This window comes from Felis catus, chromosome E2 (genome assembly GCF_018350175.1).
Source record: "Felis catus isolate Fca126 chromosome E2, F.catus_Fca126_mat1.0, whole genome shotgun sequence".
NCBI classification, from domain to species: Eukaryota; Metazoa; Chordata; class Mammalia; order Carnivora; family Felidae; genus Felis; species Felis catus.
Window position 1 is genome coordinate 16,688,220 of NC_058382.1, and position 19,340 is coordinate 16,707,559.

The 19,340-nt window shown below is 43.0% G+C and overlaps 1 long non-coding RNA gene across 16 annotated transcripts in view; it reads right to left on the reverse strand.

Moving 5' to 3' along the window:
- Positions 1–19,340, reverse strand: part of LOC102901498 — a 31,158-nt gene that overhangs the window by 11,005 nt on the left and 813 nt on the right. For 4 of the 16 annotated variants that reach the window (XR_002738536.2, XR_002149597.2, XR_442034.4 and 1 more), the window contains exons 2-3: positions 12,300–12,627; positions 12,098–12,194 (exon numbers count right to left, since the gene is read on the reverse strand). This is a non-coding gene — a long non-coding RNA (uncharacterized LOC102901498). Of the gene's footprint in view, positions 1–6,866; positions 7,013–7,607; positions 7,778–12,077; positions 12,195–12,299; positions 12,628–19,340 lie in introns of all 16 variants that reach the window. The other 12 variants (XR_006590145.1, XR_442035.4, XR_002149599.2 and 9 more) reach the window with 7 other exon arrangements.

Genomic DNA, 19,340 nt, shown 5'->3' on the forward strand with positions numbered 1-19,340 from the left:
AAAGGACACAATCAACAGAGTGAAAAGGCAACCCATAGAATGGGAGAAAATATTTGCAAATCATATACCTGCTAAGAGGTTAATATCCAGATATATGAGGAACTCCTACCACTCAACCACAATAACCCCAAACAACCCACTTTTAAAATGAGCAAAGGACTTGAATAGACATTTCTCTAAAGAAGATATATAAATGGTCGATAAGAATATAAAAAGATGCTCAATATCACTGACCAGGGAAATGCAAATCAAAATCACGATGAGGTATACTACCTTAGATCTATTAGAATGGCTACTATCAAAAAGAAAAGAAAAACAAAATAACAAGTATTGGTGAGGATATTTAGATTTTGGGATCCTTATGCACTGTTGGTAATGTAAAATGGTACAGATGCAATGGAAAACAGTATGGTGATTCTTCAAAAAATTAAAAATAGAATCACCATATTGTCCAGCCATTCCACTTCTGGGTATATATCCAAAATAACTGAAGAGAGTGTTCAAAGAAATTTTTGTACACCCATTTTCATAGCAGCATTATTTACAACAGCCAAAGGTGGAAGCAGTCCAAGTGTCTATTGCCAGGTAAATAGAACAAAATGTGGTATACACATACAATAGAATTATTCAGCCTTAAAAAGGAAGGAAATTCTGACACGTGCTACATACAACATGGGGGAAAGTTACAGACATCATGCTAAGTGAAATAAGCCAGTCACAAAAAGACAAATACTGTATAATTGCACTTAAATGAGGTATCTGTTATAGAGACTGCAACTAGAATAGAGCTTGCCAGAGATTGGGGGGAGGGCAGAATGGAGAGCTGCTGTTTAATGAGTTTAATCAGGCTTGTAGTTTCCTGTTTGTTTTTTTTTTTATTACCTTTTCTCTTTTTTTGGATCAGTTTTTAAAATTCTTTTTTTTTCCTTCCTTTTTCCTTCCTTCTTTTTTTCCTTTCCTTTTCTTTTCTTTTTCTTTGGAATCAACCTTATAGTTTTTTGATTCTCTGTTTGGTTTTTTTGTACCCTTTCCTTTTCTCTCTCTCTCTCTCTCTCTCTCTTTTTTTTTTTTTTTTTTTTAGATCAGGCTTTTTCTCCCTCCCCCTTTTTTATCAAGGTTACTTGAACAAACAAATCAAAGGTTTGGACCTAGTTAAAGGTTGAAACACTCCACCACAGGAAGCATGGAGGAGCTCTGCAGAGGACTGACCAGTAGGAAAGAGCAGCCAAAACGCAACAACAGAGTACACACAACATACACCAGAAACACTTCATGAAGTGCCAGGCCCTGGACAGGGTATGACCCCTTTCTAATACAGCAGTACTCTCAGGTTCAGGAAACACAAAACATTTTAAAGCACACAAAAGACAGAAACTTAGCCAAAATGACAAGATGGAAGAATTCTCCCCAAAAGAAAAATCAAGAGGAAATCACAGCCAGAGAATTGCTCAAAATAGATATAAGCAATATATCTGAACAATAATTTAGAACAATAGTCATTAGATTACTAACTGGGCTTGAAAAAAGCATAGAAGACACCAGAAGAATCCTTGCTGCAGAGATCAAAGACCTAAGAACTAGTCAGGATGAAATAAAAAGTGCTGTAACTGAGATACAAAACAAACTGGATACAGTGACAATGAGGACTGAAGAAGCAGAGGAGAGAATAGGTGATATAGAGATAAAATTATGGAAAATAATGAAGCTGAAAAAGAGGGAAAGGAAATTATTAGATCACGAGGGGAGACTTAGAGAACTAAGTGATTCCATGAAACAAAACAATATCCATATCATAGGGAGTCCCAGAAGAAGAATGGGGAAAAGGGGGCAGAAGGTTTATTTGAACAAATGATAGCTGAGACAACTTCTCTAATCTGGGGAAGGAAACAGGCATTCAAATCCAAGAGGCACAGAGAACTCCCCTCAAAATCAACAAAAACAATTCAACACCATGACATATCATAGTGAAACTTGCAAAATACAAAAATAAAGAGAGAATTCTGAAAACAGCTAGGGGCAAAAGGTGCTTAACCTACAAGGATGGAACATAAGGTTAACAGCAGACCTGTCCACTGAAACTTGGCAGGCCAGAAGGGAATGGCAGGAAATACTCAATGTGCTGAATAGGAAAAATATACAGCCAAGAATTCTTTATCCAGCAAGGCTGTCATTCAGTATAGGAGAGTTTCCCAGACAAACAAAACTAAAGGAGTTTGTGACCACTAAACCAGCCCCACAAGAAATTTAAGGTGGGGGGGGGGGGGGCGGGGGTGTCTCTCTGAGTGGAAAAAAAAAAAAAAAAAAGTCCAAAGCAACAAAGACTACAAAGAACCAGAGAACATTACCAGACACACCAACTCTACAGATAACACACTGGCACTAAATTCATGTCTTTCAGTAATCATTCTGAATGTAAATAGACTAAATGTTCCAATCAAAAGACATACGGTATCAGAATGGATAAAAAAAAAACAACAAGAGGGGCGCCTGGGTGGCGCAGTTGGTTAAGCATCCGACTTCAGCCAGGTCACGATCTCGCGGTCCGTGAGTTCGAGCCCCGCGTCAGGCTCTGGGCTGATGGCTCAGAGCCTGGAGCCTGTTTCCGATTCTGTGTCTCCCTCTCTCTCTGCCCCTCCCCCGTTCATGCTCTGTCTCTCTCTGTCCCAAAAATAAATAAATGTTGAAAAAAAATTAAAAAAAAAAAAACAAGATTCATCTATATGTTGCCTACAAGAGACTCATTTTATTTATTTATTTATTTATTTATTTATTTATTTATTTATTTAATGTTTATTTATTTTTGAGAGACAGAGCATTAGCAGGGGAAGGGCAGAGAGAGAGGGAGACACAGAATCCAAGGCAGGCTCCAGGCTCTGACCGGTCAGCACAGAGCCCAATGTAGGGTTTGAAGTCACAAACCTTGAGATCATGACCTGAGCCAAAGTTGGACGCTTAACCGATTGAGCCACCAGGCACCCCTACAAGAGACTCATTTTAGACTTAAAGACACCTACACATCGAAAGTGAAGGGATAGAAAACCATCTTTCATGCTAATGGAGATGAAAAGAAGGCCAGAATAGCCATACTATATCAGACAAACTAGATTTAAAAACATAGACTGTAACAAGAGATGAAGAAGGGCATTATATCATAATTAAGGGGTCTTTCCATCAAGAAGACCTAACAATTGTAAATATTTATGCCCCAACTTGGAACACCCAAATATGTGAATCAATTAATCACAAACATAAAGAAAACTCATTGATAATAATACCATAATAAGAGATTTTAATACCCCACTTACAACAATGGACAGATCATCTAAGCAGAAAATCAACAAGGAAACAATGGCTTTGAATGACACACTGGACCAAATGGACTTAACAGATATATTCAGAACATTTCATCCTAAGGGAGCAGAATACACATTCTTCTCGAACGCATATGGAACATTCTCCAGAATAGATCACATACTGGGTCACATATCAGCCCTCAACAGGTACAAAAAGATCAAGATTATACCATGCATATTTTCAGATAACAAAATGCTATTTTCGTAGCATTTTCAGATGCTATGAAACTGAAATCAACTATAAGAAAAAAACTCGGAAAGCCCCCAAATACTTGGAGGTTAAAGAACATCCTACTAAAGAATGAATGGGTTAACCAGGAAATTAAAGAAGAAATTTAGAATTATCAATCTCAACACTCAAAAAAACCCAAATAATCCAGTGAAGAAATGGGCAGAACACGTGAACACTTTTCCAAAGAAGACATCCAGAGGGCTAACAGATACATGAAATGATGGTCAACATCACTTATCATCAGGGAATACAAATCAAAACCACAATGAGATACCACCTCATACTGGTCAGAATGGCTAAAATTAACAACTCAGGAAACAACAGCTATTGGTGAGGATGTGGAGAAAGGGGAATCCTATTATGCTTTTGGTGGGAATGCAAACTGGTGCAGCCACTCTGGAAAACAGTGTGGAGAGTCCTCAAAAAGTTAAAAATAGAACTACCCTACAACCCAGCAATTGCACTACTAGGTATCTATCCAAAAGACTTAAAAAATTGCTGACTCGAAGGGGCACATGCACCCTAATGTTTTTAGCAGTGTTATTATCAACAATAGCCAAATTATGGAAAAAGCCCAAATGTCCATTGACTGACAAATGGATAAAAAAGATGTGGTAGATATATACAATGGAATATTACTCGGCCATCAAAAAGAATGAAATCTTGGCATTTGCAACAACATGGATGGAACTATAATGTATTATGTATGCTAAACGAAATAAGTCAGAGAAAGACAAATATCATATGATTTCACTCACATGTGGAATTTAAGAAACACAACAGATGAACACAGGGGAAGGGAAGGAAAAATAAGATAAAAACAGAGAGGGAGGCAAACCATAAGACACTCTTAATTATAGCAACAAACTGAGGGTTGCTGGAGGGGAGGGGGTAGGGGGTAGGGGGGTGGGCAGTGGGCATTAAAGAGGGCACTTGTTGGGATGAGCACTGGGTGTTATATGGAAGTGATGAATCACTGGGTTCTACTCCTGAAACCAATACTACACTGTATGTTAACTAACTTGAATTAAATAAATTAAATTAATTAAAAAACATAAAGAAGCTCACTTGAGCATTGGTATCAGTCTTTCTTAAAACTCCATAGATGATTGTCTGTTGCCTACTAAATAAAAATATTGCCTATGTTTACAGACCGTCTGGATGTTGACAGTTATGTGACCAAAAGCCTAGACCCTGAATCACATTGTTAGTGTGACCCAAAGCCTCTATGTAAATTAGTTGTTATTATTTGGCTTAGCCTAAGGCCTGTACTCCAAATAACCTTATTAATCCCTGCCTAACACAAAGCCACTCGTAAACAAAGACATTTACCAGGCAAAATATTCCAAAGAGGTAAAAATAAGTAGGAGCTAAGGAGAAAAAAAAATACCTCTTTCTAGGTAAACTTGAACACTTTACTACCAAACCACCATTCTAGAAATGACAAAACAGTTCTACAGAGAATTTCAGTGAATGGCCCAAGTGCCCACAGATGGCAAATGACCAAGTTAGAATTAAGACCCAGAATAAAATTCCAGAGTCAGACTATTAACCATCAAGTTGTGCTATCTCCCAAAGGCACATAAGAGTTTCATCTGACACAAACTGACACAGTTAGATTTCAAAGGCTTCAACACAGTTCTCATTACTATATTCTCTTAATCTAAAGTCCTTTGTTACAGGAGTGCCTGGGTGGCTCAACTGGGCAAGCCTCTGACTTGGTTTTGGCTCAGGTCATGATCTCACAGTTTCGTGAGTTCGAGCCCCATGTCGAGCTCTATGCTGGCAGCATAGAGCCTGCTTGGGATTCTCTCTCCTTCTCTCTCTCTCTGCCCCTTCCCCACTTGTGCTGTCTCTGTCTCTCTCAAAATAAATAAATAAACTTTAAAAAGTGAAATAGGGGGCGCCTGGGTGGCTTAGTTGTTTAAGCAATTAACTTTGGCTCAGGTCATGATCTCACAGTTTGTGAGCTTGAGCCCTGTGTCGGGCTCTGTGCTGACAGCTCAGAGCCTGGAGCCTACTTCAGATTCTGTCTCCCCCTCTCTCTACCCCTCCCCTGCTCAGGCTCTGTGTCTGTCTCTCATTAATAAATAAACGTTAAAAAAAGTGAAATAAAATAAAATTCTATGTTAAAAAATAGTCAATACCTATGCCTGATATTCTCTTAGTGCAAGTTCTGCTCACCTAATGGCTAGAACCAATACCTTCTACCTTGCTTTGTTTTAAAAATACATCTTTCAAGATCAACTATAAATGGAATCTAATTCTATCTAAGCTTAATTCTTCCCCCAGCAGATAATATGTAAAATAAAGGTTTACTATTTCCTACAGAGAAAGAAACTCCACTAAAATGTGGACAAACCAAGACTTACCACATGCCTATGTATATACTAGGTCGGAGGAAAAGGGGCATTGGGAAGGGTCTGAATTCACCAATGCTCTCTCACTGCCATGGGCTGCCATCAATCAATGATAATAAAAGGCCCATGAACATCTCTATCAGGGAAAACATACATGGAGAAGGAAAGCACATGTAAGAAAAACAAAAATCAAGTGAAAAATAAACAGCATGTGTAATAACTTGCAAGGAAAAATCTCTGTGAAGACAGAAGGCCATGAAAGACTTGCCAAATGAATATGGCCACACCAGGTAGGCCACGGGAACTCACTGGGCAGGCAAATCCCACCCTCTTCTGTGGACCTCAGCATTCATGCAGGCCCAAGCTGTGCTTTCCTGCTTTCTATGGCACTCATCTTAGGAGAAATACACGAGGGGACAAGAAAGTCATCAGGAGACTAGACACCAGGGCCAGAAGTAACTCAGGCCCTCCCCTGAGTCTACAGATGCACCACAGGACTTATTTGCTTTGTCAAGGGGAGGCTGACTGTCCTTGACAGAGGGGGGTCAAGAATCTGTCAGCAGCCAGCCACTGAGGAAAGAGCCCTGGGTCCTGGAATGCTTCTGGGAAGCACCATCCCCCCTGTCCAAGGAGGCAAGTGCTAAGCAACTGGTGTGCCCCACCAGGGAGGGAGCCCCTCCACAGCTGGGCCTATGTACACTAGGGAAGAGGGTGTTTTTCCGGGGGGTGGGGGGCAGTGGGGTTGCAGACCTGCAGAAAGGGATTCCTGAAAGGCACTGGGAGAGGCAGAAGCTCCGATGTGTGGTGCCAGGGCATGGGACTCCTCCACCCACATCTAGGTCTCAGGGAAAATGGATTTTCAGGTGACAAGGCTATGGGATCTTTATTACCTCACTCACCAGATTATTATCCCCACCCCACCTGGCCTCACATCAGATCCCATTCCTATCCGCTCCATTTGGATTTCGGTCCATAGTGTATGCAGTCTGTAGTGTCTGCATCTGGTCATCAAATCTGGCCGGCATGGCCGTAGTGGTGGCTACGGCTGTGATCCAAAGGCCCATGATCTAGAGGAACCAAGGAGAGTAAAGCAGGCTCACCTTCCCCACCTCCCGGGTTACACCCTCCTCTTTCACCCCCTCCCCACCGCCCACAACGCTCCAGGAGCCCAGCAACTCGGGGTTGAGGCCCGCCCTCCAACTGCACAAGTGCGGGCAACAGATAGTGCCAGCTTCCCCCGGAACCACCACCATTCCTAAACGAAGGGCGGAAACTGTAGGGGGCGGGGGCGCCCTCTGGCGGTAGTGTTGGACAGGCTGAGGCACAGGCTGTGGCTGTCCTCTTGTCTTCTAGTGGGTCCAGCGGATGGAAAAGACGGGAGGGAGGGAGGAAAGAAGAGAGGGAGCGAGGGAGGGCCAAGCTAGACTGACCAAGCAGGATGAGAACAGTAGCGTTGGTATCCCTTCCCTTGCGAGTGTGCCTGGGATGATTCTGGAAGGGGTCTGCCCTCTGACCCTGAGATGGGACTGCCCCTGTGTGCTTCCAGGCCAATTTGCTCCCTCGCAGGCTTCAGTTACTGGAGCCAGAGACAGCTGGAAGCCAATGAGCTGCGCTGTATGGGTGGAGGGATGGGATTTGTCATCTAGGCCTAGGGATGCTTACAGTCCCCATTCTTCCTAGTGACCTTGTAGCTGTTTTTGCTGTGTTTGGCTGTGTAGCTGAGTGTGATTTTTTTCCTCCTCATTTGTTCTTGGTTTTCTTAAGGTGTGCCTGACCTGGCGATGGCTTCAGACCAGCAGTTGTAGGAAGCCCCTCTCCATCCTAAAAGGCACCTTTCCAAACACAAGAATACAAAAAGACCTGCTCAGGAATGCCTTTCAGACTTTGAGGAAAGAGGTCAAAGAATGTGCTCTTCACTCTTTAAGGCCCCACCTCACCCCCCTTCCCAAAATTCATATATCTCACCTAACCATTGTGCCATGATCCACAGGAGGCAAGTCACATGAGGAGGGTATGATCCACTCCGTGGCTGACTTGATGGCAAATTTACCACTGATCCACTTCCAGCTTAGCTGTTTTGGCCTACCAGCATTTCATCTTCTGGCTTCCACTCCTTACTGGGAAGCCGGTCCCCGTTTGAGTTTGGGGGAGTAGAAGTGGAGGTGGGAGGGGTGTTTTCCAGAGGAGCGTTGCTACTTGGAATGTGCTTTCTTTTCTTTTTTCTTTTCTTTTCTCTTTTTTCCCCACCCACTGCAATCTTGTCTGATTTGGGGTTGGCACCAGCCATGTTTCTTCTTGTGGTCCTGGATATGAAATTCTTTTTTTTTTTTTTTAATTTTTTTTTCAACGTTTATTTATTTTTGGGACAGAGAGAGACAGAGCATGAACGGGGGAGGGGCAGAGAGAGAGGGAGACACAGAATCGGAAACAGGCTCCAGGCTCTGAGCCATCAGCCCAGAGCCCGACGCGGGGCTCGAACTCACGGACCGCGAGATCGTGACCTGGCTGAAGCCGGACGCCCAACCGACTGCACCACCCAGGCGCCCCCTGGATATGAAATTCTTGATTGTGAGCCTTCCGGGGCTTCTTCTTGCTGCCCAAGCATGGCTTGGGGTCACTGTCAGTCTTGCAGTATCCAAATACTGCCTCAGACATACACTTTCTTCCTCCATCTTCCCTTGCTGAATCCCAATTCTACACCTATTCAACTTGATCTTTCTGTTCTCTGTGCCTGTGTTTGCTCCTCAGCAATTTCCATTATTCTCTCCTCCTCCTATAGGGGATGTGTTATATTCCAGTGGGTTCATTTTTCCTTCTGAAACTATTCTGCTGAGGTCATCACTTACATTTTTTGTATGTCATGGGCAAAACTTTTTTTTTCTTTTCTCCTGGTTTTTGTGTTGTTTTTAAACTCCTAGAAGAGATTTCATTTCCTGTCCAGCCTGAGCATTTCTCTTCTGTGACTGAATCTATGTCCCTACCTCCCCTGCCGCTACCAAGGAACTGTCTTTGAGCATAATTCACATGAAACAAAATGCACTGCCTTTCCATTTGGTGTCTGACAACATTTGGCAGATGTCCTTGGAGGTGGTTTGCTGCTGTCACCAGAACCTCAAACACTGGAGGGGATGGAACCCAGAAAGTCTCTGAGGAAACTATGAGTGAAAAATCACTGGGGACTAGAAGAAACTGCTTCTTTTTCCTCAGGGTTCTCTAGAGAACGGCTAGAAGCCTTTTGTGGGTATCAGTACCATGGAGGTGCTGATGTCCCGACATGCAGGATTCCAGTCGGTGGTGGCCTCTAGTGGTGTATGCCTGAACTGAGACTCAGACACAGCCACGATCCAAGTCCACAGTCCAGGCACCTTACCCTCAAGCTCTCCTGAACCAGAGTCAGCTCTAAGACTCACACATAGTGTCTTGACCCAAAACAAAGTCAGGCAGGCCAATCTCCAAACATACGTCATTCTTTGTATGGTGTTGTATTCTTTCTCTCTTCAAAAACCACTGTCTCTCAGCCCAAACACTGCACCCCCAGGCACAGCCAACCGCCACACTGGACTGTATTCCTGACTGAAACAAGTGGCTCCAACGAGGCCCAGTCTGTCAACAGGGGTCTGGAGAGGACATCAAAGGTACCAACCAGGCCTACTTTTCTTCCTCCACAAAATACTGTCTCCCATCACAGTTCAAGCCTTTCCCTCCAGGAGGAGGAAAAATCCTTGTAAAGACAAAGGGCCATGAAAGACTTGCTAAATAAATGTGGCCACACTAGGTGGCCACATAGGGATTGGGAAACCCACTGGGCAGGCAAATCCCATTCCCTTCTCTGGACCTCAGCCTTCAGGTAGGCCAAGCTATTGTTTCCAGGGGCACTGGTCTTGGGACTAGAGAATAAGAAAGGTATCAGGAGACTAGATGCCCCAGACTACAGGAATTCAGACGAAGCCCTCCTCTGAGGCTACAGATACAAGGCAGAGGGACAGGAGCTCCACAGGACTTGCCAGCTTTGTCAAAGGGAGGCTGGCTGTTCCTGACACTGAAGTCAAGAATATGTCAGGAGGATAGCCACTGAAAAAGAGCCTGGATTCTGGAAGACCTATGGGCAGCATTATTGCCCTTTCTCTCCTCCTCTATAGTCCATGTCATATTCCAGGGAGTTCACTTTTCCTTCTCCTATGTCCACTTGTTCTTAAACCTGTCTGCTCAGGCCATTTCTTTTGTTGTTTTCAGTTGTGAGCATCTTTTTCTCATTTCCTTGGTTTATTTTCTTGTTTTTAAACTCATAGAAGAGATTCTATTCCCTGTCCAGTTGACCACTGCTTTTCTATGTCTTTCACTTATGACTGACTTTATATTTGTACTTCCCCTGTACCAGTAAACTGTCTTTCACTCAGAATTTCATTCAAACATAATTCACTCAAACAAAGCACACTGCTACTCCTTTAAGTGTATGATGATTTTTTACAAACATAGAGGTGGAGTGCTGCCATAATGGAAGCTCCAACACAGGGAAGGGGCAGAACCTGGAAAGCCTTTCAGGTAACTCTTTGCAAAAGACACAGAGCCAGGAAGAAAACATTTCTTTCCCATTGTGTTCCTTTCCACAGTGATTATAACCACTTCATCCCCCAATCACCATTGTCAGGGCGCACGACCCCTGACACAATTTTTTGAAGTTAGTAGCCCACATGTCCAATAGCGTATAGATCTCAGCTAGGAGTCCATCTCAGCTAGAATCAAAGTGCGGACATCAGGCTGTTAGGCAAGCTATCCATACTGTATCTTTCCATGAAGCACATCAGGCTGTCATTGCCCAGAAACCAACTCAGGTGGGGAAACTTCAACTCATACTTTGTCCTCACTACAATTTTAACTATCTTGTCTCCATAAAGCCCTGCCTCTTAATCCAAACTAACCATCAAAAGCCATCAATGGGACTTGGCAAAGCAAAATCCTGGTCATATCACACCTGAGAAAAGCAGGTCCTACCTTGCCTAATTTTTGAAACCAGGTCACTGGAGAAGATGGAGGACAAATTCTCAACTGGTTCCATATAGTCTTCAATTCTTCCTCCACTAAATACTGTCCAATATCATGGCTTTCCCACTTCTCTCCAAGAGGAAGAAAACTCTTGTACAGGCAGAAAGCTGAGGAGGATTTTTTTAAGTAAAGAGGTTGATAATAGGCAAGTGGGAGAGGGACACTATGTAGGGTCTTCCATCAGGAACCCTTAGAGACAGACAGCACCTTGTACTCTGGGGAAAGGTAAGGCCTGAGAATCTTATCTGGCAGAGTGTGCCTGGGGAAGGAAAAGGCATGTCTGTGATAAAAACCAGAGAACTCTTGGCAAACCAGAAAGCACCTGGAGCATCTTCTTTCTTCCAGGAAGACAAACACTCTATTTTTCTGGAACTGCCTTTTAAGTTTACAGAACTATGCCTTCCTGTTTGGAGAGGTTCTCAAGGAATTCAGACCAAGGCCTCCTGTGGCCCCCTCCATTAGTTCGTACATTCAGGGCAAAGGGAGAATGGCACCAGATAGCTGACGTATCTTTTAAAGGAAAGTCCAGCCAGTCCCTGTCACATGGGGCAAGACTCTCCCAGGAGGACAACTACTTTGGAAAGAGCCCTGGCTCCAGGAAGGCCTCTTGGAAGATTTGCTCCTGTGGAAGAAGTAAGGTGCCTGCTAGCCCACCCATATTTACATCCAACTCAGGAGGTAGCACCCTCAATAGCCAGGTCCAGTTATCTGAAAGGAATTGGGGTAAGGAATTGGTGATATAAGACAGGGCAGGTGCAGCATTTCCAGGAAAGTGCTCCAAGAGGCATGGCCCCCCTCAGTAGAAGTTTTAGAATTGGCCCTGTGGAGGTGCTGGCCCACCAAGGTGCCCAAGTCAGGAGATAGCACTCTCCATGACCAGTCCCAAGTACAGCTAAAAGAGGTGGGGTGGTTTCACTATTTCTAGGAATGTGCTCAAAGAGTCGGTAACCCCTGGAGTTTGAGGCCAGGATTGGGGTCCTTTTTCAATGTCTGAAGGAGGTACTGGTCTCACAATACCTATGAGTGTCTATTTACAATAGACACTATCACTTAGGGACTTGGACCTTCATATCCCTGCCCCCAACCTACCAGCCACATTCCCTCCATACCAGTCTGAAGAGGTGACAAGGGGAGCCTAGGATGTGCGGTAGGATCCTTGTCTCAAGTCTTCATTGAATGTGTGAATGTGATTGTCCCTGAAGGAGTCTGCCAGAGATATGAATGAATGAATGAATGAATGAATGAATGAATAAATAAAGCAAAACAAAACAAAACAAAAACAAAGAATATAAACATAACAAGAATACTCACTGTCAACTCACTTTCATATTATAGAAGAGGTACAACAATAGGCCATGGACAGTCTTTATAACATCTCACAAGCCCTCTTGCTCTAAAGGGAACCACATAACTAATTGTAGATATTTTGAGAACAGGAACTTCACAGTGGTACAACATTATAAATTGAGCTGCAGATCTTAATGGAAATTCTGCCATTTTCCCACTAATGTCTTTTTTTCTGATCCAGGATCCACTTTACATTCAGTTGTTATTTCTCCTTAGCCTTTGCCACCTTCCACGTTTTCTCAATCTTCTCTTGTCTTTGAGGATACTGATGCATGTTTATTTTGTGTAAGTCCTAGGAAGAAACAAAATCAAAATGAAATTCATAGAATTCTGTTATCATTGAAATCATTTTTTCTCATCAACATATATGTTTCTTCTGGGATATATGCTATTGTGATAAATTTCTCTGTTGATATTTTCTTTGTACAAAATAACTTTTGGTTTCACTATGCTTTACATACAATGGGATCATTCATTCTTAGCTCTTGGCCTTTTCATTCCTGTTGTCTAGTGATGTTATCTGCATTCTATTTTTCTTTCACTTTTTTTTTTAATTTTTTTAACGTTTATTTATTTTTGAGACAGAGAGAGACACAGCATGAACGGGGGAGGGGCAGAGAGAGAGGGAGACACAGAATCGGAAGCAGGCTCCAGGCTCCGAACCATCAGCCCAGAGCCCGACGCGGGGCTTGAACTCGCGGACCACGATCGTGACCTGAGCTGAAGTCGGACGCTTAACCGACTGAGCCACCCAGGCGCCCCTATTTTTCTTTCACTTTAAAATGATATCCAATTGCTTCTCTCTTTGCTTTTTCTTGGTGGAATGGTTGCTCCTTTGAAAGCCCTTTTTTTTCTCTGGAAGGTTCTACGGTTTTGTTTTTTACTTTCATCAAATCTTCTCTTATGGTGATATCTACATGGCTCACTTGGTTAAGCATCCAACTTGGCTCAGGTCATGATCTTATGGTTTGTGAGTTCAAGCCTGGTGTTGATCTCTGTGCTGACAGCTCAGAGCCTGGAGCCTGCTCTGGATTCTGTGTCTCCCTCTTTCTGCCCCTCCCCTGCTCACAATCTGTCTCATGCTAAACTAAAGCAACATCGATAGTCCAAAACTACTCTGTTTAGACGGATCTGCTTACACAGTTGACCCTTGAACAATATGGGGGTGTTAGGGGTGCTGACCCCCCATCAGAGTTGAAAATCTGGATATAACTTAATTCCCCAAAACTTAACTACTAATGGTATACCATTGACTGAAAGCCTTAACAATAACATAAACAGTCAAACAACACATATTTTGTATATGTATTATATACTATATTTTTAGAATAAAGTAAGCTAGAGAAAAGAAAATGTTATTAAGACAATTATAACGAAGAGAAAATACATTTGCAGTACTTCACTGTGTTTATCGGAAAAAAAATCCACAGATCAGTGGACCATGCAGTCAAACATACGCTGTTCAAGGGTCAACCATACTGTCTACGGGGTTGTTTTTTTTTTTTAATGTTTATTCATTTTTGAGAGAGAGAGAGAGACAGAGTGTGAGCAGGCGATGTGCAGAAAGAGGAATACACAGAATCCAAAGCAGACTCCAGGCTCTGAGCTGTCAGCACACAGCCCAATACAGGTTTGAACCCACAGACCATGAGATCATGACCTGAGCTGAATTCAGATGCTTAACTGACTGAGCCATCCAGGCACCCCTCTACTCTTTCTGCTAGGTCTCGCTCATGTGGTTCTGTTCCCTTGCATGACTTGTTATCTATGACAGCTTGCTGGTCATTATCCCTAAAAAGTTATTTGTGGAGGCAGAAGCGTAAGGTTGGTATGCCCACCTGCAGTGTGGACTCCCATTCATCTTGCCAGGTATTAGCCAACCCAACTCAAATCAAATTTGGGGTTCCTTATTTGATTTAGGTTGTGAGTCCATAATTTCCCACATCTAGTAAACTTGAAAAGAAAGAAAAATAGAACTTTGCCCCAGGAAAACCAAATGAGGATTGCTGGGAATGGATCCCAATCATTGGTATTTTTTAAGTTTCTGAGTGACTTTAAGATTTAGCTAGAATTCAGAAGCACTGGACTTAAGAGAAAGGCAGAGTATAGGGGCCAAGTTGAAAAAGAAGAACATCTTTAGATTTAAACATTATATCTAAACATGATCTTCAGTCATGGTCCCTCATACATGGCACTGACCATAAGCTAAAGATAAGAATTTACAGTTTTTCTTTTTTTCACAAAAATATTTACAAAAACAGAAAAGATTAATCACTATGTACTCATTATCCAGATTTAAGTTCTCAGTATTTTGCCAATTTTGCATTAAGAAAAGTTATTTTAAAAAACTAGGAAATAAGGAAACATTACTATGTCATCCTGTGTGACTCTTCAAAGTCATACCAGAGCATGGTCCAAAAACCCACCCAAGGTTGGGACACCTGGCTGGCTCCATCAGTTAAGCGTCCGAATTCAGCTCAGGTCATGATCTCACTGCTGGTGAGTTGGAGTCCCATGCCAGATTCTGTGCTAACAGCTCAGAGCCTGGAGCCTGCTTTGGATTCTGTGTCCCCATCTCTCTCTGCCCCTCCCCCACTTGTGCTCGCTCACGCTCTCTGTCTCTCTCTCTAAAAAATAAACATTAAAAAAAAATGTTTTTTTAAATAAAAGTTGACCCAAGTCTAATAAGCCATTCTAGTGAAGGTTTTCTAAATTCAGCACTGTTCACATTTTTGGCCAGATAATCCTTTGTTGTGGAAGGTTGTCTTCTGCATTGTAGAATGGTTGGGGGCATCCATCCCTGGCTTTTACCCACCATGTGCCAGTTGCATTCTGCCCATCCTTCCCCTCCCACCCCCCTAGATGGTGACAACCCAAACTGTCTCCAGACATTGCCAAATGTACCCTGGGGATTAAAATTGCACAGTTTGAGGGTGCCTGGGTGGCTCAGTAGGTTAAGCGTCTGACTTTGGCTCACGTCATGATCTCACAGTTGGTGGGTTTGAGCCCCATGTTGGGCTTTGTGCTGACAGCTCAGGGCCTGGAGCCTGCTTCAGATTCTGTGTCTCCCTCTCTCTCTGCCCATCCCCCGCTCATGTTCTGTCTCTCTCTCTCTCTCTCAAAAATAAATAAAAATGTTTTAAAAAATTAAAAAAAAAAATTGCACCAGTTTGAGATCCTACTACTCTAGTGGAATACAGGTGTGATTGGCTTTTTACTAATTAGGACTCAGACTATGCATATGCATAGCTAGGTATTCACTTGCAAAAAATTGATGCATTTCATCTATTAGTCTATTACAGATGCAAATTGATTTTTTACAGAAAAGATAACCTTAAAGGTTTGGTTTTTATTGCCCTGTAGGACATGAAATAGTTTTGTATCTAAATTTGCAATCTTATTCCAAGAGTCTTTCTTCCACTAACTTGGCTCCAGCAGAGCAATGATTGCTCCATCATGCAGGACAAGAGGAAAATGCTAATAATCCTCTCTGATCTGAAAGAAAAATCTCACAAGTTTAAGGACGTCTTCAAGAAATCCAAAGACATCAATTATAGTATTTTTACCACAGCATCAGTTATCTATTGCTGTATAACAAATTACTCCCAAACTCAACAGCTTAAAACAAGCATTTAGTATCTCACACAGTTTCTGAAAGTCAACAATACGGGAGCTGCTGGTTAGAGTGCTGAGTCTCTCATGCAGTTGCAGTCAATCTGTTATTGGCAAGGCCTGCAGCATGTCAAGGTTTGACCAGGGCTGCAGGATCTGCTCCCAAGATGACCCACTTGGATGGGGAGGGTATCAGTTCCTCCCTGGCTGTTGGCAGATTTCAGTTCCTTGCTACATGGGCCTCTACATAGGCTGTGTCAGCGTCCTCATGACATGACAACTAACTTCTCCCAGAGTAAATTATTTGAGAGAGAGCAAGAGAGAGAGACAGAGAGAGAGCGAGTGACCACACCTTGAAGACAGAAGAGGTATCATTTATAACTTAATCTTAGCAGTGGTGTGCCATCACTTCTACTGTATTTTATTAGCCTCCTAGACCAGCCCTGGTCCAATGTGGAAGGGGACTACACAAAGGTGTTAATAGCAACAGGTAGCCATTTTGGGGGTCAGCTGTTACACCAGTTAGTATGATGACCAATTGGAATTATGTTTTTTTAAAAAGCTATTTTCATAAGACAAGGTAACCATTCCTAAAGATTCCAATGTCTATGATATGTAGAGCACTGCTTTGGGTGCTATGAAATATATGCTGTCAGTATGATGCAGGCAGGCTGGGTCTGAGGACTCAGGACGGTTCCACAGGACCAGCCAAGAGGGTCCTTGGCTTTATGCAGGAGAGAAATCTAATGAGAGCTGGAGAAAGTGAAGACAGAGTTTACTGAAAAGTGTGAGTGACAAACAGAGAATAGCAGACAGAGCGTCTGGGAGACTCAGGAAGGAAAAGAGAATGAGTCTCATCATCACTTGTGGTTAAGTGTTTACATTGGAAAGGGGTTTAGAGTACTCAGTTTCTTTCAGGAATCCAGGGTAGGGTCCAATCAAAGCAAGAGTTTGATGAACAATAGGTGTTATTCTGTAAATCACCAGCGGTAGGGGGTGTTGATGCCAGGGTCAGCAGAGGTTTGTTTGAAGCTATGTCCTGGAACACGTTTGGGATCTGGCTCTTATTGGATATCATCAGGTGTTTGGGGCGCAGGACAAAACCCAGAGAATGATTAGCTTTCTTGCTTCCCCCTTGAAGTGGGAACATAGCCTCTTTGGCTTATTCACAGGCAAAATATAGAACCTGAGTAAACAGGGGTGCCTGGGTGGCTCAGTCGACTAACCAGTCTGATTCTGGATTTCAGCTCAGGTCATAATCTGAGATTGGGCTCCATGCTGCCAGCACAGGGTCTGTTGGGATTCTCTCTCCTCTCTCTCTGCTTGGTGTTCTCTCTCTCTCTCTCTCTCTCTCTCTCTCTCTCTCAAAATAAATAAATAAACAAACAAACAAACAAACATTAAAAAGAAAAGAAGAGGTACCTGGGGTGGCTTAGTCTGTTAAGTGTCTGACTTCAGCTCAAGTCATGATCCTGCAGTTCGTGAGTTCAAATCCCACATCAGTCTCTGCACTGGCAGTGCAGAGCCTGCTTGGATTCTCTCTCTCTTGCTTGCACTCTCTCTCTCTCTCTCTCTCTCAAAGTAAATAAATAAACTTAAGAAGAAGAAGAAGATGATTAGTAAATGGGGCCTAACAGAAACTCTGCCTACACACTCTGCATACAGTTCCTACAGACTCTGCCTGAGACCTTGCCCATGAGACAGGCTAGAAGTGCTAGAGTTTTAAGGCCCTTGTAGTAGCACCCAAAAATGAGGAATGAGAAATGATGTACAAATATCTCAGCTTCAGTGGCCCTTGAACGAGACAACTTGTATCTACACTGTCTTCCAGAGTTCCCCATAGCACTGAGCTCCCATTGTTCACAGGGATAATCCCCTCCTTGATACACTCTGTATTGGGTTCCACTCCTCCTTTGTCACTTCCCTAGACCCTACCTGCCAAAAAAAAACTGCCCACACTCACATCCTTGTCTCAGGTCAGCATCCGGGGCAGGCCACTGTTAGAAAGAAAACCACAAGCCCCAAATCGTGTCATTTATCTAAGCCTCCAAACCAAGGCTTAATACTACCTAACTTAATTGTAGTTTCAACCTCCCGTAGAAACGTAAGTCTTAATTGATGAAGGAGCATGAGGCAGGCTGAAGGATAAAGTACAAGCTAGCACCCCACCCCCACCCCAGGTGGGATCTGTGTGATATTCCTTGGACACTCCTGGTTCACCCAAGAACAAAGGAAGGGGTTTAAGTGCTTGCCATGGTAATGGGGGAAACTAAGGCGAATGAAAAATTAAATTCCCTTTCTGCCTACAGCCCATTGACAAGTCCTTGAAACAGGCAGAGTGACCTCCCTCTACGAGCTCAGCTGCCTCAAGGATGACTCTTTTCTGGGGGCAAAAGAGATCCCGGCTTAACATTGTCCACTTCCTTTATCTCAGCTGACCCAGGATATATGCTGGCAATCATGCTCCAAGTTTATGGTCCCTGATATGCATCTGAAGGGTCTCATCACTTAGGTTTTATTAAACAGTGATAAATGGTGTTTCCCTAGCAACAGTTAGCCCCTCAAGGTCCTGGAAACCTTGCTTCCAAAATCCCTTAAAGACATACTCTATCCCTGACCTCCTCCCAACCTGAGGGTATATAATGAGTTACTTGTCACAACCCCTGTACAGCTCTTCGTGCCCATGGGTCCTATCCCATGCTTTAATAAAATCACCTTTTTGCACCAAAGATGTCTTCAAGAATTCTTTCTTGGCCCTCGGGTCCAGACCCCACCATCACCCCAAAACTTCATCATTAACCAGTATATCAGGAATTTTCTGATTAGAACCAATGAGGTAAACTGTTACTTGGGCCCTCTCCATCCCCCTAAAATGAAATTATGTTAGTTAGGGATTAGCTCATTAGGGACCACAGTGAGAAATTAAATAAACTATCCTGTTTCTCAGCATGTTTGTTTTTCAGCTTTATGAGTCCTTGAGAACTTCCCTGTTCCTGGAAACCCACCAAAGTTATTCAATTGAGCAGATGTCTGGGAACAAAAAAAAATCATAAATGTTCCTGGGAAATTGGAGTTAAGCAAACCCCTGTTAAGTTATGCTTGAACAATTTTTATAAAGGTTTTCTCAGTTCCTGTGACCACTTCTTAATTGCAAGAATAGCCTACCAAAAGGTTGCCCGCTAGCAGTATAAATTGGTCCTGAAGTTTGTGTTAGAGACAGAACTTTGTGGACTATCTCTGTCTCCGTACTACCTGCAAATAGTAAAATCCATTTGCTCAAACCAAAAGACATGGGTCAATCGTTTGGCTGATGCACCCAAGCTAGGTGCCCTTTGTGTTCAGTGACAAACCTGGTGATCCATATGGGTCAGTTATCCACCTAAAAAGACTCCC